Here is a 23,493-nt window from a genome sequence, read left to right as displayed (position 1 = left end):
CATAAGAATCGAAGATTATAGCAAGGGGTTTAGACCAAATAATTCCTCTTACTCAACCTCTGGGCTAAAATAATTTATAAACAAAATCTATTATTGATTACTAATATCTGCTTTAAATTTAGAGAAATTTATTATTAATTAGAAATAAAAAGAACTGCACAATATTCTTACTAAGGATTAGAACACATGATCTTCTATTTAAAAACAACACATGCTTGCACTAAGCCAACAAACAAATAATCTTGAGGTGCAACAAAAACTTATTTATATTTATGGATTTACGTTAAACTTTTTTCAAAGTTAATTTCTATATTTAAAAAATATGTGGTGTTATATTATATATAAATATATTATAATAAAATTATATCATATAAATATATTTTAAACTTTTATAATTATTATTAAACTTAAGTATAGAATTACATTAGTTTTATCACGCACACATAAAAAATACACAATCTTGTTAATCTAGAATAGAATCATGCATGCCCTTCTGTTTACGAACAGCACATGCTTCCAAATTTCAATATGCCAAGATACAATTTTGTTTCTATTACAACAAAAAATCATATTTATATTTATAGTTTTATGTTAAACTTTTGTCAAAAATAATTTTCTATATTTAACTTTTTATACAATTTTATTATTTGCCTCTTTATACATTTAGTTTTACGCTAAGTCTTTATGTTTATGTGAAATTCAAATTAAATTTTTGATGTATAATTATATTTATCAATTCTATACTATAAATACATATTGTTTTTAAATTGAATTTTATTTCACAATCTTTTAAAAAAAATATAAATGCCAAAGTGAGAAACAAAATTAAAATACACAATCTTCTTAATCCAGATTAGAAACCATGTCCTTTAGTTTACAAACAACCCATGCTCCCACATCACATACAATTGTGTATGTAATGCAACAAAAACTCATTTTTATGTATAGATTTACGTTAAACTATTGCAAAAATACTTTTTTTGCATTTAAAAATATTTAGTGTTATATTATATGAAAGTATATTTTAATAAATTTATATATTATAAATATATTATACATAGTTATTATTATATTTAAATAAGCTAATTACATTAGTTGATTATATATACACATTTTATATATATATATAAAAGAGTGTTTTTAATTTTCATATTTATCTTTGTCATATTTATCTTTATGTAAAACTCAAATTCAATCTTTATAATAGAATGTATCAATTGATTTTTTTTAGCAAAATGGGAAGCAAATATTAATGATCCCATCCACTTCAAGCTGATAAGTGGGAATTCAGTATAGTCAGAATTTAAATTTAAAATAATATTTATTCTAGATGTTTTCTCTAATTATCTCCTTACGTTTTCATTTTAAATTTTGAATCAGTTTTGGTTATAAAAAATATCAATATCGTACAGTACTTAATTATTCAACAATATATTCTCCGTGCTGCTTGCGAGAAAATTTGTTCTGAACATGAAAGGATGAATGAAACATCTGCTAGAGGTGGGATTAGGGAATTAAGTTGCTGAAATATAATAGTACAGGAGTAGTTTTTTAAGTAAGTTATCTTCTTGCTTGATTAATATGGTAGGAGTTAGTTATATGGAGAATGATGTATTGAAAGTCACCATTCTCTTTTGATAACTGATTCTGGTACTTTTTTTATATTAATAATATTATTTGTCTCAAGTTGAAAGTTTGTGACGTTCGTGCTGCTTGTGTTTTTATTTTTATTTTTGTATGTTTTTTCCTGTACCAAATAAAGATTATTTATTTAAATTTTAATTACATTTTTTATACTTGATTCACTTTTTTTGTTATCTTAAAATATCAATTGAATATAAATTTTATGCACGGGTAATTGAAAATATTAGATATATTTGAATATTAGTATATCGAAATTAAAATCCAGCACAAAAAAAAGCATATCAAAATTAAAATATTTATTTGTTAGTATCTATATATATCAAATTCAATATTTCATTTATTATATCCATTAATTCATTATTGTAAAGAAAATTAATTAAAGTTTTAAATTCAATTTTATTTGCAGAGTTGAAAAAATGTGTAGAAACTATTTTATTTGCAGATTTAATGTCAGACTTTTATGCAGTAATATTCAGCAATTCAATAAAACATAATATATAATAAAAAATATTCTTTAGAAGAAAGACACTCAACATAATCACTTATAAAGTTTGTTCTACAAAAGAATATAAATATTCATAACCATCATCCATATTATTATCATCAATCACTACTGCAAAAGCGCCTTTCAACCGATGTAATACATAATGCGATGGCATTTTTGTAATTAATGCCAATTATATTACGCCGTCAACATTTTCAGTGAGATCGAGATCGATCGAACATGGATGAGGAGTACGATGTGATCGTGTTGGGCACGGGTCTCAAGGAGTGCATCCTCGTCGCATCGATTCAGGATGCCAAAGATCGCTTTTCGCAGATCGAGTAGGTCTTTTGCTCCCAGCTCTACCCTCACTTAAAATCTGACAATGAATGAAAACGTCGCCACATCGAACAGCTCAAACGTGACGCCGACGAGAAAGCCAAGCTTCTACTACACGCTGAGGAGAGGCGAAACGACGCGTTATTGAAATCGGAGAGCTGCAAGGGCGACAAGGTGACGCTGCTGGCGAGAATCGGCGAGTTGGACGACAAATTGAGATTGAAGACACAAGAGATTGAGGAGGCGGAGATGAAGCGGGTCGACCCTAGACGCTTCCATTCTTTCTTTAGCGATGGCGGCGTTTTGTCTCCGCTTTACCCATTCATTCATTAATGGTTTTTGTAAGTCCCCTTTACTCCTTCTATCATCATTGGTAAGTCTCTTTTGCTTTTGATTGTGATTGTTTGTGCCCGTGAGAGTTATTTTTTTTCCCCATTTGGATATTTTGTCGAGCACCTGGTGCATGTAAAATCAAAAGGTGCGATGTGATGCACAATAGTAATTTAATGATGTAGTGTCTCTTAGAGAACTAGTGGAGTGTGTTGTGAAGCTGGTTAATCTTCTTTTTCTTCTCTAGTTTGACTTGTGCGTGCTAATATTTTATTACATACAATTTTTGTCTCTTTTTGTGTGTGTTAATTCTGGTTTTAACAAAAAAAAATCTGAAATTATATTATGTACTGTATTATTTGAATTATTTTGTCAGACATATTTACTTGGTGATACACCTGCTAGTCAAAATTTATAATTATATCAATAAATTTTGTAATAGTAGTCATCCCACTATCTGGTATCTTGTTGTGGCTATTTTGGGGTTGGTTGCTCTGTGCCATTATCTGGGATTGATAACTATGCTGCTAAGATTTTATTTTAGCACACTAGTTCAGTCTTGTCAGAGTATTGAGTGGTTTAGTTTTTGGTTACACCTTTGGATGCTTTTTTGCACTAATTGTTGGTTTTAGTTGGTTTTTTGTTTTCTTATTGGTCCCTAATTAATGAGCCCACCTAACAAGTCAATGTTGAATCATTGGGTCGGTTGAATGAACTTGAGGAGATGCGTCAAAAATTGGAATCAAATAAAATGGTGATGGACAATATGTCTATACGTTTTAGGCTGGCTAAGGAGGAAGCTAGCAAGCAGTAGGAGCAGCTTAGTGGTGCAGTGCAATCACTTCTAGGCTTCATAACACAGTGTAAGCTTTTGAAATAACTTGTTTTGAGAATCGTACTTTTAAGTTAGAGATGCCATTTTTGGTTCTGAGTTATATAATGTCAGCAGAAGTTGAAGGATTTGGCTGGTTAGGAATTTTTTTATAATATTCATTTAAATAAACTATTCATTGTAAACTAGAAAGAAATATTTAAAATTCTTCTGAGAAAACCATAAGTTGGGCTCTTAATTTCTTACTGGCACCTTGGATATAGTTTTTCCGTAAGTTGGGCTCTTGTGTTGAAAGGTGTCTTTCATCCTGTACTTCATCTGTCTAATGTGTGTGCCTCATGTCTTGTTCTTTCTTTTGATGCTTATGTACTAGTTTAGCTTATTGACAATGGCCTTAAATTATAATTTTATAATTTAGTTTGGTACGGTAGATTTTGTATGGTTGATCCTTTGAATGCTCTAGAAGACCATAGTTATTCATTGAATGTTAAGTATAGTTTATCTTTTGCTAATTTAAATGATCACAATTTTTTTTTTGCTAATATTCACTGCATTTCTAAAGGATACTTTGTCTAAATTTTGTTGTAAAAGTTTAATTTATTTCATTACTCAAGGACTTCTGCTGTACTAAAACCAATTAATCAAGGATCCTTAACAATTCATGGTCTGCATTTGAATGTGCTATCTTTTTGGAAGATGAGCTTTTTCACTGATAAAAAGGAAATTCAAAATTCTGCTACAACCCTAGGATATGTTGCACATGTAAGTATTAGAATGTATTTAAAGCCTTCATATTTTGACATGTCTTGTATATGGCAAACTTAATTGCCAATGCTTTTTCGTATCATATACCAAACTTCTGTGTTCCAGCTGCAGCATTTCTTATTGTAGCTTATGTGGATGATCGTTGAGCTAATAATTATAAAAATGTCTCCCTTATCAAAAATTTATTTATTTATTGAAATGTTCTTGACTAGACTGATTTTCTCGCAGGCTGTTTCACTTATAGCCTCATACTTGCAAGTTCCTTTGCGATATCCTTTACGGTTGGATGCTTCTCATTCATATATTATTGATAATGCACCTTCAACGGAGCTAACATCTTCTGAAGCTTCATCAAATGCAAACATAAATGCCAAACATGTGGAATTCCCTCTTTTTTTAGAAGGTCAAGACACCACAAGAGTAGCTTTTGCTGCTTTCTTACTAAATAAGGTATATATTTCTATTTATTTTTGCTTTGTAGTTACTTTCAATCTTTGAGTTTAAGTGCTCTGTTTGAACTAAGGCAAAACATAATAGGGATAGTCTTATCTTTTTTATTATCTCCTTCAGAATTCCTGAGAAAACAATTTAGTGCAATTTAGGAGAGGGGAAGGTAAATCAACATTGTATAAATTTTCTTGTTCTGCAAATTGAAAAATAGTTAAGAGTTTATTTAGTCATACATGACATGATGAAGTAGGATATAGTATAAAATTTAATAATATTTAGACAATGTTTCTATTGCCATGTATAAAATACTATACTATGCATTATATAATATAATTAATATTATACTTTTTTTAAACGGTACAATGCATAGGTTTATTTTATTCTTAAATTTTAATTGGTAGCTACCTTCCAAAGACCAATCAGAGTCCCTTGCTGGCATATCGCATTATTGATGATAATGTACATATTTTTCTAGAGAGGACACTTCCCGTCTATGTTTCACTTCCAAACCGAATTATATAATATTTATTTTAAAAGAAATTATTAAATAGTTAAAAATAAATTTATATCAAAATATAAATTATTTATTATAAATTTAAAATATAATTTTTATATAGATATATATAAATACTTATTGCTATAAAGTTTATTATAATATAATTTATATATTCGAAACTATTTATTCCAACACCAACTCCTGTCTCTCCTAAACAGCACCCAGACCAGCAGGGTGAGGAACGAGATGAGGGTCAACATGAGGAACATTTCCAAAACAGGTACTGCTTCTTACCCTCCACTATGTTCACCTACACCACCACCCCACCCCCCCACAGAACCATTTCTTTATCATTAATTATATATTGTGGTGTAAAAAAATTAAATGTGTATCTATTCATTCTGATGTTTTTGCAAAACCTATAGATCTGCTAATGTTAAATCAACTGAAAGAGACATATTGTGAAGTCAAGGTGAGTTCTACTATTTTATCTCATTTTGCTGAAACAATATTTTATTTTCCTTGCATGTTAATAGTGAGTTTGCAGACATGTCCCTGAGTAATTTAAAGCTCAAGCTTATTGAGTGCAAGCTGGATTATTTAAAAAATTATTAATTCTACATCGATTATTAGAACAACCGATGTAGAATTATTTTATATTCAACGTCCGTTATACGTAAAACCAATGTAGAATGGTTGTAACGAAGGTGACATTTTACATCGGTTGCGACACAAACGATGTAGAATGGTGGTCATTCTACATCAGTTATTAGAAAAACCGATGTAGAATGCTTGTAGAAATATCGCATTCTAAGACGGGTTAGAGACACGGCCGATGTTGAATGAGCCTAGTTCTACATCGGTTCAGGCTCACAACCGATGTAGAATGGTCAGGATTCTAAGACGGGTGTGCTTCAAGACCCGTCTTCGAACCCAACCCATTCTAAGGCGGTTCATCAACCGATGTAGAAAGACAACGGAGTTTCAACATCGCTAGCTACAATGACGTGTGACAACCGATGTAGAAATGTGATTTTAACCGATGTAAAATGTGTAATTTGTAGTAGTGAATTTTGTTGCTTGCTTCATCATCTGTTGAATCAAACTTGTAATCACTTGATTCACTTTCTCCTTCACTATCAACATCAACAACTTTGGTAGGTATCACCGAATTTCCTTTAGTTGTGGATCGAGCTAAGTCATTTATGTCCAAAGAAAATCTTTGTGCATTATCTAGGGCATTAGATGCAAAGGGGCTCAATATGATATCACCATTTTCTTAATAAGCCTCATTTGTAGCTTCCTAGGGCATATCATACAAGTCTTGAGACTTTGTAACAACTAGCCAATTAGGATCTTTGGTGTCCTTAACATAATACACTTGATGAGCTTGATTGGCCAACACATATGGCTCATTAGTCTTGAGTTTACGACTACTATTAATAACAAAAATGCAAACATTCTTTTGCAATATAAGCTTCAACAATACATCCTTGTGGACGAGCCTTATTTCTCACATATGATTTAAGCCTACACAAGTATTTTTCAATAGGATACATCCACTACTATAAAATGCACTTTCTACGACAGCGAAACGACATCGGTTGATGAAGAACCGTCTTAGTATATAAGACGGTGGCAATTTTGTAAATAAGGGATTTTTAATGAAGACAGTTTTATGAAAACTGCCTTAGAAGGTTGTCATTCTAAGACGGTTTTATAGAAACTGCCTTATAAGACTTTTCACTGTTTTTAATTAATATTTAATCTACGAATCCTTCTCTTCCACTCCTCCTTTTCGCGCTGAGTCTCAGTCTCCCCCTCTCCCTCTTCGACTCCTCTCTAGGATTTCCAAAATGGAGCAGTCGCGCTAGCCACTACCTCTCCTTCTTCGACTCCTCTCTAGGGCTTCTTCCATCATCAGAGCTTGTCATGAACAATGATTCCTTTCAGTTTTCTGTTTCTCTGGATTCATTTTAATTTTTACGGGTACAAGAATGTCTAGCTCATCGAAATATTCGGTATTTTCCGGCCCTTGCTCGGCGAAGTCGCCGACATAAAAGTCCACTTTCTCTCAGACTTGTAGTCTATTGAGCCAATACATCAAGGAAAAAGGTACCTTCAGAGACCTTATCCTCGGGATGACTCACACTGTCGATACATACGGTACCAATTTAATTTTATTCCTCAATTAACCCTAAATTAATTGAATTTTATTCTATTAGAACTTAGAAGGAAGCCAATTCGTGAAATCGTTGGTTTCGATTAAGTTTTTATTTTTTTTGTTCTTAGACTGCTTGAGCCTTTCTCTATGTTCAATGGTTCAAATGCTTTCAATTGCTCAACTTTTATTGGATATTTATGTAAAAATGGATCTTAATATGACGCATGGTTTCTAAATTTTCCTTCTTATTCGGAGAGGAATAAAAGATATCTCAATCGATAGCGATGCAAAATGAGAAGATAAACAAAAACGTGTTTTTGCCTTGGAGGGCGGCGGGATGACGTACATAACATACTCAAACATATGCACGAATCTGCTCAGGAATTGCCTCAAGGAACCCTACAAGGCCGAATTCCTCTCTCGTGAGAAGGTCCATTCTGCTCTCTCCAAATGGGTCAACGCCAAGCCTGAAAAACCTAGTACGCCTTTTCTCTTTTTTCATTATTTTCAGATTACTCGATCCTCCCCCATTCCCCTGACTAATTAACCCTAAATCAATCATCCCCAATTTTTATACTTTGTGTTCATCATATTCATGTCTTGCCAGGATCCATTCCTATATAGTGCGGATTATTCTTAATTCTTTGTATTTACATTCTGAACTACAACTCTTTATTTTGTTGTAACAAGATTTATTAACCTAAAACATTGCACTTGGTAAGGATTAATGGATAACGCTTTAACCACATCGTTAGCTGCAAAACAACAAATTTATTAGCCTAAAATGATGCACTTGATAAGGATTAGTGGAAAATGCATTCACCCCAGGGCCCTCTTTCTTGTTTTAAAGAAAGGATGTGTGTTGAAGTAGAATATTGATAACCATTCTTAACATACTTTTATGTGCTGAACAAACTTTTGGATTAGGAGGGGTGCAATGGTTATCCAAACATGCATATATTGTTGCTTGTTTACATCAGCTGTTTTGAGTTAATGGCATTTTTCTGTTACTCATAGCCTATTGTTTTGCAACAAAAGAGCTAACATTATGTTCATGTATTCTAATCAAAGTGTTCAGTTTTCTTTCTTCAGCTATTCGTTTAGACACCCCAGAGCAGTGATCTGGAATAGTTGGAAGCTATAAATGCATAAATCTTTGAGATTTGGAAGTTCATTGTCATTTTGAACCTTTCTGTGATGTTTAATTCCGTTGTTTTTTTTCTCTTCATGAAATGGAACATGCACTGGATTTTGATTTGCATGGTTAATCTTGTAATAATAAAAGTTTAAACGAATGATTTAAAACTTATTGACAAAGTGGTTGTGTAACTTTACTCTGCTTCCAGTTTCAGGTCCTGAAATGAGAAAGCTGCCCAACTATGTTTAGTTGGGTCATAAGTTTATGAAATAAGTTAAATGACAACACCCCTTCCTAGAATGAATTGTAGTAGAATAAATTAAATATGTCCATGCATTATTACTCATGAATTGTAGTAGAATAAATTGAATAGGTTCCAACCATGGTCAAATCAAGGTGTGTTGTTGTGCTTAATTAGCTGCGAAGTTAGTTAACAGATTTTCGTGTGTCATTCTTTGTGTGAGGGGAATGGATTCTGACCTTAAGCATAGTATCCTGACCTCTTTATGGGATTGTAGTAGCATTAAAGTTGTAGTGTTCAGAATTTGTGCATGCTTTCAAGTAAGGTTTTTCTTGATTATTGGGGATAGATGACAATAAGTAGATATGAATGTTCATGAAACTTGGAACAAGGCCAGATACTTTCTACAGTGAACAAGCTACCAGGTATTTATATTGATCTTTGGGCTAAGAGGGGTACACAACCTATCCCCCCCTATTTGGAACACACTGGTTTAGGTCCAGCTGGCATAATATTAATTGTACATTGGTAATCTTTTTTCAGTAGTAATCAATATCTTAATCGGAATTGAGTTAACAAAAATAGCTCAAATTGATTGGCTTTTTAAGTGTTTTTAATATTGAGTTTGTTTTTTTACTCCTATTTTATCTCCCATTTTTTTGTTTGTTTCATGATTGTGATTGTGTGCAAACCAGTTTAGGCTCCATTACATACTTTCGTCTTTTATTTTACTCCATTTCAAATAACAATTGGTGTTAAATGCATTTGTGTGCAAACGTGTTTTTTTATTATTTTCTCTACAAATTAATACATGAAATAAAAATAAAGAATAAATTATATTTTAATAATTATTAATAAAATAAAAATATTTTTTAAACTAAACGTGCAATAAGGAAAGTGTACAAATAGTCCAAATTATATCTATTAAGCACTTAAACTTATATATATATATATATATATATATATATATATATATATATATATATATATATATATATATATATATATATAATATACAAGGTCTTTTATTATAATTATTACGTGATATTTGTTTGATTTTGTATTTCTTATTTAATTAATTTTTTTTATCTCACTTATATAGTTTTCTTGGCCTTACAAACATATTCTTATTCAAATGATTGGGGTATGAACATCTCATGATATTTATTTTATAGATCTTTCCTTTGAGATTTAAATGAGGCTACATTCACATCATTGGGAGATTAGAACATAAATTATGTCCTGTGCAAAAAATAAAAATAAAAATTCTACTTAGAAATTCAAATTCTCCACCATTATAATATGTTTGTGTCTATATATTCAGTTGAACTAAACACTCAACTTAGATTAGCTTGTGCTTGTTTTATGCGCATGTCATTATTGTTATTACATAGGTATTTGGTTTTTGAACCCTAAGTAGATAGAGGTGCCAATGGATAGAAATACTAGGGCCATTGATTCACTCCGAGCTGTTATCTCAATTTTTTTTCCTTTCTATAATCCAATATCTAGCCTAGTCTTTCAAGAAAGGTTGAGTCCTTCAAAGCTGTTTGGGAGAAATACAAACAACCCAAGGTGATTATTTTTGCATCAAACTTAAAATCTGTCTGTTATAATAAAAAATTTCTATTGAATTTAAAATTTGGCTTCCATTTTGTACCAATATATTTTCCTTTGAGCTTTGTGTAACAGTGACAACTATGATTAGTGAATAACTGTGGAGGTTGAGACTGTAGTGTGCCTGTTATGTTGTACTAAAAGAAGAGTGACAGATTGAGGGTCTTGAATTTTAAATATATTGTTATTTGTTCAAAAGTGTAGGTTGGTACTCTGATGCATCAGAGCACAACTAATTCTTTTCAAGTTGATTCTCTTCATATGTGCAATACCTCATGAGGTCATAACTAGATCATGATCTAATGAGTTACAACTTGCAACTGTTGTTTGATGACAATCTTGTTTTTACTCCACCTCTCTCAATTGTGTGAAGTTTAAGGTATACTTTAAGGAATAGTTTAAAAATTATCAAATGTGCTACCTTGAAGATTGAAGGGTTTGTGAGCTTCATAGAGGGAAATACAATTGTAGTACTGCATTATCTTCCCTGTAGTTGGTTGGGTTAATACTACATTTTCTAAAGTTGTTGCCTTTACTTTGATCTACAAATAATTAACTATATGTTCCTTACATGTTTTATGATTTTGGAATCGAGACTATCTAGATTGAATCGATTGATGACTTTAACTATGAATTTAGCTGTACATGAACAGAGTGATTGTGATTCTATAAAAACTAAAATTTCTTTGCTGCAGTAACCAAGAAGTACTGAAATTTTTTATCTATAATCAATAATGGAAGCTAAACTCATGACGCAGTGATTGCGATAGAGACAAATGAAAACTTGGTTTCTTTTTGTCTTATTGTAGATGTCTTGAAATGTATGTTTGATTGTTTGTGTTATGTCATGCTTAACATTGTAGTAGATTACTGTGAATCTCATAGCTGCAATTATCATGTTGTTGTGTCCTAATTATCATTATTTTGGAATTAGACATGTCAAATGGACTAGGAAAAGTCCTTATGGATATTATATCCTGTTAGTTTTTTTGTGCTGTATCTTTTCTCTTATATGTAAAAACCTAAATTTATCTAATGATGCTAATTAACTATATTTATTATCATTATTTTGGAATTAGACGACGTGATGTTGAGCAATGGATAAGCCATCGGCACTTAGCAAAAGATTTGAGAACACTACTAGAAAAGCATGTTTCCACGACGTTAAATTTAAGTCGGTTCTCGAAAGACCGATGTAGAAAAATAAATGGTGGCATTTTCGAAATTAAGTACAACTTTTTAAAGAGGATAACGACGGTTTTTTAAAACCGTATTTGATTTCGAGGTTACTAGGACGGGCTTTTTTTAACCGTCTTTGATTTGAAGTTGAAAATTAAATTTAGATCTCCTGCAATTCACTCTGCCATTTTGCTTCTCGTGCCCAGCTTATTTAATCTCCGTCGATTCGATTCCGCTTCTGGTACCCCCTTTCTGGAAACTCCAAGAAACGTCAAATGTCGTGCCCCCTTCCCTCTTGTCGTGCACTCATTGGGTTATAATGCTAAAGAAGCGGTGGTGGTGGCGGCAGCCCTAGCATTCGCGTGGCTCTCAAACCCTTCCTTACCTTCCCGAAACTCTGCCGCAGAGGACGCCATTGTTGATGCCGGTTCTCGTTAGGGTTCCATCCTCTGGTTACTTTTGGAAGGATGTTTGCGGTGGTGGTTGTGGATTAGCCATGACTATCTCTGGTGCCTATTTTTTTTTTTTATTTGAGAGTTTGAGGGAATAAATTTCTTCATATTCCTTTTTAATTTGTGTTGTTTTTCTTCTTTTTATAACATCATTATTTGATACTTTTTTCCTCTGTGCGTAGTCTTCATATTCATCTTCTTCATCGTCTTCGTCTGATACCCAAATCTCTTCTTCTGTTTCCCAAGGTACGTTTCAAATCTCGCTCTCACATTTCAAGGACTACGGATTTTCTGTTTCCTTTCAATTTTTTGCTAATATCGGTCTATGTTTTGCCATTTAAAAAAAACGATTAACCTCACGCGGCGGCGATGCAACCTTAAAATATAACCTCACGGTCTATGTTCACAGCCTTAGATGATGTTTGAATTAGACTCTTTTAAGATAAGTCCTTTTCTAAGATGCAAAATAAAAGATCGAGGTTGGTATACATACATATATATATATATATATATATATATATATAGAGAGAGAGAGAGAGAGAGAGAGAGAGAGTTTATTTTTTAAAAACTTATGTCTGATGATACAATTTTTCCATTTTGCCTATCAATAATTTACTTTATTTCCAGGTTGGACCCCAAGTAATCTATGTGTTTGGTCGAGACGACAATGATGAATCAATTGCTACTGGGAGTGAAATAAGTGATGTTGCAAGCTGGGAAACTGTTAATGACGATGAAATGGAAGTCCTTGAGGATTCCAGAGAGGTTTGTTTCTTTTTCCACCTGTACTGTGATTCTTACCGTGTTTCAACTTGTTTCTTTCTGAGAGGAAGCCTAAAGAAGAAAAAAAAATGATATTTGGAATCCTTATCTAAAGTTTGCTTCTACTCATTCAATAAGAGATCTGAGACATGGGAATTGTATTTTCCCAATCTTGCAAAATTTGGTTGTTTTCATGGTCTTCCTCTTCTTTTTGTCCTTGCCTTTATGTACACTGCCATTATGCCACTTCGGTGGGAGCCTTCAAACTTTTATTAATTCAAAAATTAATATTCCAACCAGTTAATTCAAAAATTAATATTCCAACTGGTCCTCTTATGTCATAAGTCGTAACATATAATGTGATTATTAATATATCCTTCTTATTCCCTCCCTTTTTTTCCACTTCTGGCAGAATGAGAAGACTAAAATATATATAATGGTTGGGGGAAGTGCTCATTCAATGTGGTACTCTGTATAATGGTTGAACTAGCATGTTTAGTTTTCAAGACTTTTGTTTTTTGGTTTTACATTTCTATTATTACATTATTTCAATTTCATGATTATAATTCTTATTGGGTGTTCCTTTTCCAGTTTTTTTGTCTGGGTACAATCTTCATTTTCTTTTGGGGATTTTTAAAATGCTGTTTCACTTATTTTATATAAGAGATATGCATGTCTATAGTGAGAGCCCCATGACTGATGCCTTGCAGCTGGTAAGGTTTGCCTCTTGTTTCTACTTTTTCTTGTGTGCTAGTGGACTAGTATTTGTGTGTATGTTCTCAAATGCCTTGATTGAACCTTTCATGTGGTTTCTTTAATGGTATTGAGGGCTCACATGAATTAAATGAAATCCTCTATAATGTTACGGGATATTTTATGGAATAATATTTATTGCCTGTTGTTATTGGTTCCTATAGTTTAGGATATGCTAAGTTTCGAAACAGTAATTGTTGCTTCCTTCTTTACTGAATAATTATTGCTTTCTCACTGGCAGATTCATCATAATGGCACACACCACACAGTAGCTCACATGACATAGTTTGGAAACAGTTTATGTACTTTATATCAATATTCTAAATTGTGGAATTCATTTGGATGCTATAACTTATAAATATCTTCATCTACAGGCAGTAGCTTCTTAAAATATTTAATCTAAAGCAATTCATTTTAACTAATTCTTTGGTATCCTTTTTTGAGGTATGCTACAACACTTGCAAGAAACCAATCAAGGACAGTCAATTTGCTGCTCATGCAGGTTTTTTGACTCCTTGTGTTTCAAAAGGTACTAATATTGAACCTTCCATCCCCCCTCTTCTTTTCAGAACTTTGTAGGTCATTACAGCTCACAAAACAGACTATGTTGGAGCTTGATGACAACATTGGGAATCGGAAACCTCCTAGGAAGGAAAAGAAAAAGTTAGGAGCTTCTTCCGCAAGTATCCTTAAAATACGAATTCAGTAATCATTTTTTTACCTATTATACTTTAAATTTACTATTCAGTACTTTAATCTTCTGTTGATTGTATGTTGAAAAATGTAATTTAGATTTCTTGAGTAGGATTGCCTCTTTAAAGGGAGTCCTTTAGTTTTTCTGAGTATATTTGAATGATAGGTTATTGTATTGCAACATTAATTTTTTGCCTCAACCTCTCATAGACCAAGCTTCTGCACGTAGGGAGCAGAGAAGGTCCGAGTCTCTGGATAATATTGACTTTGCTTTGTCACAATCCTACTTGAATAGTCAAGTCAGAGTGGTTCCCTTTCCCAATGAGGTAACAGGTAAAAGCCCAATTTTTTGTGAGTTTTCTCTTTCTATATATATCAGTGGAATTCTCACACAGAAGTTATGTATGGTTTCTTTTCTTTCATTTTTTTACCAAGATTGCTAATTGTCTTTACAATGATTTTTTTGGAACTAAAATTTATCCCTCTCTCTACTATTTTATTTGTGACCATGGATAGTTATGTTTCATCCTTGTTTTGGTTGGTATGTTAAGACACATTTGATCCTTTTTTTACCTATTTTATTGGGAATATGGTTGGGTGTATATCTTATATTTGTTTTCTTGGACTGGAGTATGAGTTTGTGGAATAATGCAGCATCTATGATGGATGGTTCTGAAATAATGTTGGAAATAGAGATCACCCAGCTTCTGTATATATTGTATTTCTGGTGTTAAAATTTTATATATTGTATTTCTGGCACTAGATACATTTTCTCTATATATTGTATTTCTGGTGTTAAAATTTTATATTTTCATGGGTAGGAAAGCTTTTCAGCTCCAACACTTCCTTCGAATATAAAACCGTGTTCTACATGTCTAGCGAGGGAAAAAATTTGCTCCATGAGGTAAGTACTGTGCCTTGTTGGGCCTACTTTTTCACCATTTTGTTGAAGGACATTTGCTGTATATGTCTCTCACATCATGTTATGCATTGCCATCAACAATAGGTAGGAGAAATGCATTATATGGAAGGTGCAACCAGAGAAGGCATTCATTAATATGAAATATTTATTAATTTTATTAATTAATAATATTTGTTAAAAAATTTAACTGACATGCATATAGTAATTAAATTTAAGATTGAATCTCAAAATTATTGTGCAACTTTTTTTCATGCTCTAAACAAAATATACATTGACTCCAGAAGTTAATTAATTAATCTCCACAATAAACATTTGTGAAATTATTAAGTTTTTAATGTCTTTTGTTATGTTTTGAAATCAAGACTAGTTTTCTTAATTTCTTAATTATATAAAAAAATAGATATGTAGATAAGCTAATTACTAAAAATCATTGTCTGAATTTTTTTAATTCTTTTGCAGCAAAAAATAGTTATACCTATTTTATTACCTTTTGGTACATTTTTTCAAAAATTTTGAACATTAATCTAATCCTTATTGGCATATTGGTTTTAAAATTTTCATCGGATCCTTTTCTTTAAGAATAAAGAATTTATCATTTTCATAAATTATTTTGCAAAAAAAATATCTCGAAATCCCAAATGCATTTTATGAGTGGGGAGGAATTATCTTTCCCCTATCTTGGATCAATTTTCCGTTTTTGTCTCTTATAAATTTTTAGGTCACAAATTTCCTAGATTTCAAGTGAGGTCTTTTTCTTTCTTTCTTCTTCACTCAAGCATGGGAAAGGGAATAAATAAATATAAAATCCTTAGAATAAATTTTTTTTTTAAAAAAAAAAAAGCTTAACCTTTCCAATTGTGCTATAATTAGTTGAATTTTAAACAAGATAAACCTTTTTCTTGTTTGGATATTTTTCATTTCATTTCTTTTCCACAACTTTTTTCAAGTTGCCTTTTTTTTTTTCTTTTCTTTTTTGCTTAAGCAAGCCGGTTTTACACTTTTTAGGGGCTTTTAGTCATTCTATAACATAGCTTTATATTTCCCAATTTCTAGTAAAAGTCGGCGGCCCTCGCCACAATTTACCCTATCTTTCAATTTCACCCATACAAAGCCCCTCCTCTTTTTGTTGTCTTTCTAATGCTAATCCAATTGCTATGAATCCCTCTGGTACCAGTGTGTTTTTGAGGGGAGCATCATTTTATGGTTATATATATATATATATATATATATATATATATATATATATATATATATATATATATATAAATAGAACTTAGTGAAAAATTGTTATATACACAATTAATTAGTATGCATTATTTGTATAGTTAATAAATAGTTAATCAACCATTATTTGTATGTTGGAAAATTGAAGTTAAGATTATTTTCATCTCAAAATCTTAATTTTAATCTCCCCTTTTGTGGCCTGCCACTATTCTGATGTTGTAAATGTTAAATATGTGCGCTAGCAAAAACATTACTAGGTATATATATTTCCTTGTAATTCATGAGACGAGAAGGCAGGAAATATTTAATTGAATGATAAAAATAACGTAAAGGGAGAAATATTGGGTTATAGCTCTAGGTGAATTCTGGCTTCAACTGCTTAATCATCTTTTTCCTTAACGTTTTAAATAAACAAAATATATGTTCAAATTTCATAGCCTTCCCAATAGCAGATAGTCAGATTTATAGAATATGCCTTCTCTGAATCACTTACTCCTTTCAGTGGCACATTATAAATTATGATTTATGGATGACTTTTTCTAATCCAAATATCAACGATGAGTGCTACATCTTCATTGTAAATTAATTTGTAGATAGAGAAGAAACTAGTACTTAACCACTGGTTATCGCATGTCTGAGTACCCCAGTTATATTAATAGGTTAAAAACTTTGAGCTACTTATTGAAAGTTGTGATTTTCAGTTATGGAGGAGAATTGATATCTTGATGGGAAAACATTTAGATCAGCCTCAACTTTGAGCAAAACTGTTCACAACTTGTAAGAGAAACTTAGTTCTATTCTATATCCTCTTGCAATTGCATTTATTCGCTAATGATATTTTGTTCTTGACACACATTTGACACTATTGACAGGCTAGACAATGAAATTCATATATATGCATTTGTTTTTATAATTAACTAAATACACCATCAATAACTTAATTGAACTATTTATTTGGTTCTTATTTGCATTTTAAGTTTTGGTCCTTAGCTATGTTTCCACTGCCTCTAAATCTTCCCCCCAATGATATTAAATTTAGTAATTACTAGTTAGTTTGTAGAAATATTTTTTAATGAAATGACTATGCCACCAATTTTTATGTCATTATAATTCTTGCTTCCAAAAAGCAAAAAAATAAAAAAAAATAATAATTCTACATTGGTTCAAGCCACACCCGATGTAGAATGTCCACCATTCTACATCGGTTATTAGGACAACCAATATTGAATGTTTCATCGTGGGGTACGAATTTACGATGGTTCAGGACACACCCGATATAGAATGTTGACCATTCTACGTCGGTTATTAGGACAACCGATGTAGAAATCTGACATTCTAAGACGGGTTTAAAGACCAATACGTCTTAGAATGGGCAGACTTCTACATCGGTTGTCCTAATAACCGATGTAAAATGTCAGAATTCTACAACGGTTATTCAACCATCGTTGTAGGACGACAGTGTTTCAACGACTCTGACTACAATGACGCGTGATAACCGATGTAAAAAGGTGTCAATAACCGATGTATAAAACATATTTTCTAGTAGTGGAAGGTACCATTTTTCCTCATTTTGGTCAGACTTGTATTTCTCTATTTGTTAAATTGATTAAATTCCCCACTTGTTAACTTAGCTCCCTTCCAAAACACCATTTATTGGCAATGTATATATTACTTTTTATTTTGAGAATTAGAATTTTGTATTTATGTTTGTAGTTGTGTAGAGTATCTCCTCAAAAGTTATGGAAGCCTTGGATAATCACCGTCTCACTATAAGATTAATTAAAGGGATTAGTATGTATCTACTTTGAGCTCCATTTTTCTGATACATTATTCATATGAATTCCGATTTGCTGCTTATTTGTTTACAAGATATATAATGACATTCCTACTAGTACATTCACTAAATCTATGGAATGAAGTAACTGAACAATATAAAAGTTAACAACATTCCAATCAACCTATTATGAACCTTTAAATCTATATTAAATGGATAGGATTAAGAGTTAGAATTATATCCAAAATGCTATGTAACTTTGAGGTTGATACTATTTGATAGGATTACTTTCCTGTTAGCATATGTGTATGTATAAATTATATATTTATCATACATAAATATTACTTTTTAAGGACATAAATAAATATTATTAAAAGTATAAGTTATGTTATAATTAAAATTTATAATAAATATTTTAAACATGTAAATAATATTATTTACAATAAATAATCAATATTGTGATATCATATTATTTTTATATATTAACAAATTATTAAGAAAATTATTGAAATTATTAAAATTCAACTTAAAAGTAAACATAAAAAATTCAAATTAAAACAGTTAAAAAATTAAATAAAATAATTATACATATAAAATTAAAAGGAAAATAGTTTCACAATTATTTTTTAAAATCAAATTAAATTTCTCAACAACTTATTTCTTTCAATTTATCTTTATTACCTTTAATTTTAATTGAATTTCAATAATTTTTAAAATAATTTTTCAGCAATTAAAAATAATATTGTAGTACAATATTAATTATTTATCTGAAATTTATAATATAATTTATATGTTTAAAAATGTTCATTTATTAAAAATTTAATTATAAAAGTCTAACATTATTAATGAATAAATACTAATTAATTTATGTATATGGGAAAGGATGAGGTATATCACCATGTGCCCCCCAAGTGGTAGTTGAGCTGCATTATTGCTCCCTGATATCAGTATTCCGGTCCTTCATGGATCTAAAATGGCAAAACAGTAAGAACTTGGAAAATAATTAAAAGTGAAAAACTTTTATTGATAATATTATTAATATACTCTACTTTGATTTTCAATGCAACTTCAGCATGATTTTATGTAAAATATTTATATTAAGATATCAAGACCCTAATTAAGTAAAACTTGTTAAGTTGTTATCCTTAGAGAGAAATTGATTCAAAAGAAGTAAAAAAAAAAATACCAAAAACAGATATAGATATACAGTTTCCTTAGCTCATATACGTACTTAACCATTCTCTTATCAATAAAGTCTAATTTAAATTTAATTTTCACTTCACTAGTGGGCTACTATTAAAATAAGATGATTAGTAGGAATTTTCCCTTAACTCATATATGTACTTAACAATTCTCTTATCAATAAAGTAGGTTTGTATTTCTCGGATACATTTGTATTTTTACTTTAAACATTCAAAACATAAGAAAATATCTACTGCAAAAATACAGATCCACTCAAGTGGTCCTCATCTTATGACCCAGAATGTCACTTGTTCATCATCTTTAAAATGCCATAACTTTATACTGATTTTAGAAAATTGTGGTGTAGGAATTTTTCGGGTTTGGAGGACGAGACCCAGAATCAGTCCTCTCAACATTCAGCTGGAATGTGCTGCAACCTGCGCTCCAAGTATATAGAGTTGGCTTCAAAGACTCAATCTCGCTTACCTTTACCAACATCACCCAAGTATATATATTACCAACATGCTTATCTTAATATATAATGTATTCATTGTGCTAGTCATTTTATCTATTCAGAAAATTTTATATAATTATTTATTTATATATATTTTATCTTCAGTTTTTTGTTGTTAGCCCATGTTTATAAAAACTTAAGTATATAAGTTGATTTTAGCTTATATGAAAAAAAATGGTGAAAAGACTTGAGATTTGTAGTAATTAAAATATTTAAATAAAAATCTAATAAAATATTGAAATCATACGCGTGTGTATATATATGGCAAATTTACTGTAGAGGGTCCCCTTTACAAACTTTTTACGTAAAGGGGTCTCTTTTGTTAGTATTTACGCAGGGGGTCTGTCCCTACGAGGATCCCGCCAGCAGCACAAGCGAGAAAGGAGTACCGCCATTAGCAGTGGCGAGAGAGCTCAGAGGGTGCCGCCAAGCAGATTGGCGAGATAGCTTACGTGAGCGCTGTCTCGCTGCTCCCACTGGCGAGAAGGCTTCCACGTAGGCCCATGCCGCCATTGGCGCCTGCGATACACATTCAACGCATGCACAGGCCACTGTTATGAAGATGGCAGTGTAGGCTTGCAGTGTTTAGGGTTAGGGTTTGCAGTTCTGAAAAGGCTAGTATTTGCAGGTGAACGTTAAAGATTTTGAACGTTGGTGTTTACGTTTTCAGTTATAAAAAAAATGCTTGAACATTGATTGTTTACGCTTACATTTCTCCTTATTGAGTTCTCTTTCTGTTTCTTCTTGAGTGTGAGCTTGTTGTGCCTGTGTTTGTTGTGCTTCCTTGGTTCAAATTTCGTTCAAATTTGGTGCTTGTTGTGCTTCCTTCCTTCAAGTTTGGTGTGTGCCCTTATCCTCCATAAATTCCTAGTAAGTGTTTTCAAAGTAAATAAAATTTATATATTCTGTTAATAATATTATAAAAATAGTAGGTTAGTTAGTATTAATAAATATTCTAAGTTTAAGTTAGTTAGTATCAGTAGGTATTGTGTTGTTATTTTTTTTATGTATTAATAGATATTCAAATGTTAGGTTAGTTACTATGAAAATATTATTTGGTTAGTTAGAATGAAAATTTTATTTAGTTGTTGTATATATTGTTAGATATTATATGTGTGATATATATATGAAAATAATATTTGGCTGAAAATATTATTTGGTTAGTTAGTATGAAAATATTACGTGTATATATATTTAGTTGTTGTATATATTCTTAAATTTTATATATGTGATATTAGCTTTTGTAGTATTAGGTATATATTTACACGCATGATACTTTAGCCTAATAAATATATATACATGCATGATACTTTAGGAAGACACATGTAATATTTAGGTTTTGTAGTATTAGACACAAGTTAATATTAGCTTTAGGTATATATTTGTAAATTTTAGACACACGTAAATTTTTTGTTTTTGAAATATTAAATACTTCACACTTAAATAAATAATTGTAATATTAGACACTTCACACATGTAAATTTATCTTTTTAGTATTATAATTTAGTATATTATATACAGATAGTACAATTTTAAATAAATGAGTTGATAAGTTAATATTATTTGAGTTAATTATTTTTAGTTAGAATGCTATATATATTATTTGTTAGTTTTAGTTTGTAGGTTAATATTATTTGTTTTAGAAAATTTACGTGATTAAATATATGATACATTGTACATTATTATTATTTTTGTATTACACGTTGTTTAAATAATTCTTTGCATTTCAATATTTGTTTCTATTTTAATTTATTTGGTAGTCCATATTTTATTTAATTATTTATTTGTTAATTGTAGAATATATTATGTTATTTATTTAAATTGTCTATGTGTATGTATTTGAAAGTATTTGTAGAATATATTTAAATTTTATTATTTGTATAATATATTTTGCTATATTTATTTATTTAAATTTGTCTTCACATGTATTTTAATTTATGTATAGAATATATTCAAAATTGCCCAGTTTTATTTATTACAAACTTATTTATATATATTTAATAACATTTTTATAAATGTGCGTAGTTTTATTTATATTATCTACAAATAATGTATAAATTGTTTTGTGAATTTATTGCAGTATCAATGGCATCTTCATCGTCATCTCCATCACATATTAAAATTAAGTCTGGCCCGATCGATAGTGATGTATTATGGAAGCATCCTAAGCATGTTTCAGAACATGTTTGGAATAGGGAAGAAGATCGGAAATTACATATCAGACGAGTTGTCCCCACGTATCAAGGGGAAGAAGAAATTCCAGAGCAAATTTTTTCTTTTCTTCGACAATTTGGTTTTTACTGGATTATAAAGATGGGATACTTAAAAATAAATGACTCATTAATAAGTGCTTTGATAGAAAGATGGAGGCCGGAAACACATACGTTTCACATGAGATGTAGAGAGTGTACTATTACTCTCCAAGACGTCTCTGTATTGTTAGGTCTACGTGTGGATGGTCTACCATTAATCGGTCCAACAAATCTTAATTGGACTGATTTATGTGAGGAATTATTGGGAGTGAGACCACAAGAAGGTGAAATTAAAGGTAGTGTGGTTAAATTGAGTTGGCTGGCTCACCATTTTGCACAAATAAATAACCACGACGATGAAGAACAAGTACGAAGGTTTGTCCGTGCATGGATACTATGATTCATTAGAGGTGTCTTGTTCATTGACAAAAGCAGTAACAAAGTTTCGCTAAGATACCTTCAATTTTTACGTGACTTTCAAGACTGTAGCACATATGCATGGGGACCTGCTGTACTTGCTTTTCTATACAGAGAGATGTGTAGTGCCACCGATTATAAAACTAAATCAATCGGAGGTATGTGCATCTTACTACAAATGTGGGCATGGGAACGATGTCCAACCTTGGCTTTAAAGAGGACTCCTTCCCAAGTACAAAATAAAGCACCGGGCACAGGTTAGTCATTTTTAAAAGCGTCTTTCATTTCAAAAGAATAAATGGTTTTAGGGTATATTAAATTTTAATCTTTGTAGGTGGCTGCGACGTGGAAACCAACATATCGGAAATGATGATGTGAGAGTTTTTCGTCGCAAGTTGGATATTATGAAACGTCGTGAGGTAAGAACATGGTATTGTATTTGTAAAATAAAAATTGATATGTATTATTTTACTAAAATGCTGACAACTATGTTGTTATATGCAGTTTGTGTGGGAGCCTTACACAACAAGTGTTATATCATTATTGCCTCCCATTTGTGTACTCGGAAGTGTCGCGTGGTGCGCGGTGGTGTCACTAATTTTTTTCTAAGTTATTGAGTGGCACCAACCGGACAGAGTATTGAGACAATTTGGGATGCAGCAACAATTCCAGAGTCTCTTTCGCAACCCTTAAACATTCATGGAATAACATTAAAAGGGAAACATGACGAAAATTGGGGGCAATTGTTCGCCCCAATGATTGATCAGTGGAACAATCGCCATGCTTTTAGGGTCGACGCTTATCCCCGACAAGAAGGCTCTATTGAGCTTTAACTCGGACTACATGGTATGGTATAGGCAAAAGACGTG

General features: G+C 31.2%; 2 long non-coding RNA genes across 7 annotated transcripts; both read left to right on the top strand.

The window, feature by feature from the left end:
- The first annotated feature begins 4,248 nt into the window (after positions 1-4,248).
- LOC121173791 (uncharacterized) lies at positions 4,249-8,936 on the top strand. The gene is made up of 3 exons (XR_005889178.1): positions 4,249-4,391; positions 4,623-4,844; positions 5,559-8,936. It is a non-coding gene; the product is annotated as an uncharacterized lncRNA (long non-coding RNA).
- A 1,077-nt stretch (positions 8,937-10,013) lies between these two features.
- LOC102668155 (uncharacterized) lies at positions 10,014-23,426 on the top strand. 6 transcript variants are annotated; one of them, XR_005889176.1, is made up of 11 exons: positions 10,014-12,377; positions 12,759-12,896; positions 14,216-14,329; positions 14,550-14,672; positions 15,161-15,243; positions 17,187-17,262; positions 19,809-19,946; positions 20,266-20,583; positions 22,036-22,881; positions 22,959-23,043; positions 23,129-23,426. It is a non-coding gene; the product is annotated as an uncharacterized lncRNA (long non-coding RNA). The 6 variants fall into 6 exon arrangements; XR_005889174.1 differs by having other exon boundaries at positions 14,216-14,351; positions 14,569-14,672; positions 15,166-15,243; XR_005889177.1 differs by having other exon boundaries at positions 12,759-14,329; positions 15,166-15,243.
- The last annotated feature ends 67 nt before the right edge of the window (positions 23,427-23,493 follow it).

This window comes from Glycine max, chromosome 17, assembly GCF_000004515.6.
Source record: "Glycine max cultivar Williams 82 chromosome 17, Glycine_max_v4.0, whole genome shotgun sequence".
Lineage (NCBI taxonomy): Eukaryota > Viridiplantae > Streptophyta > Magnoliopsida > Fabales > Fabaceae > Glycine > Glycine max.
The sequence above is the reverse complement of the archived record's forward strand: the minus strand, read 5'-3'. Positions and strand labels throughout refer to the sequence as shown.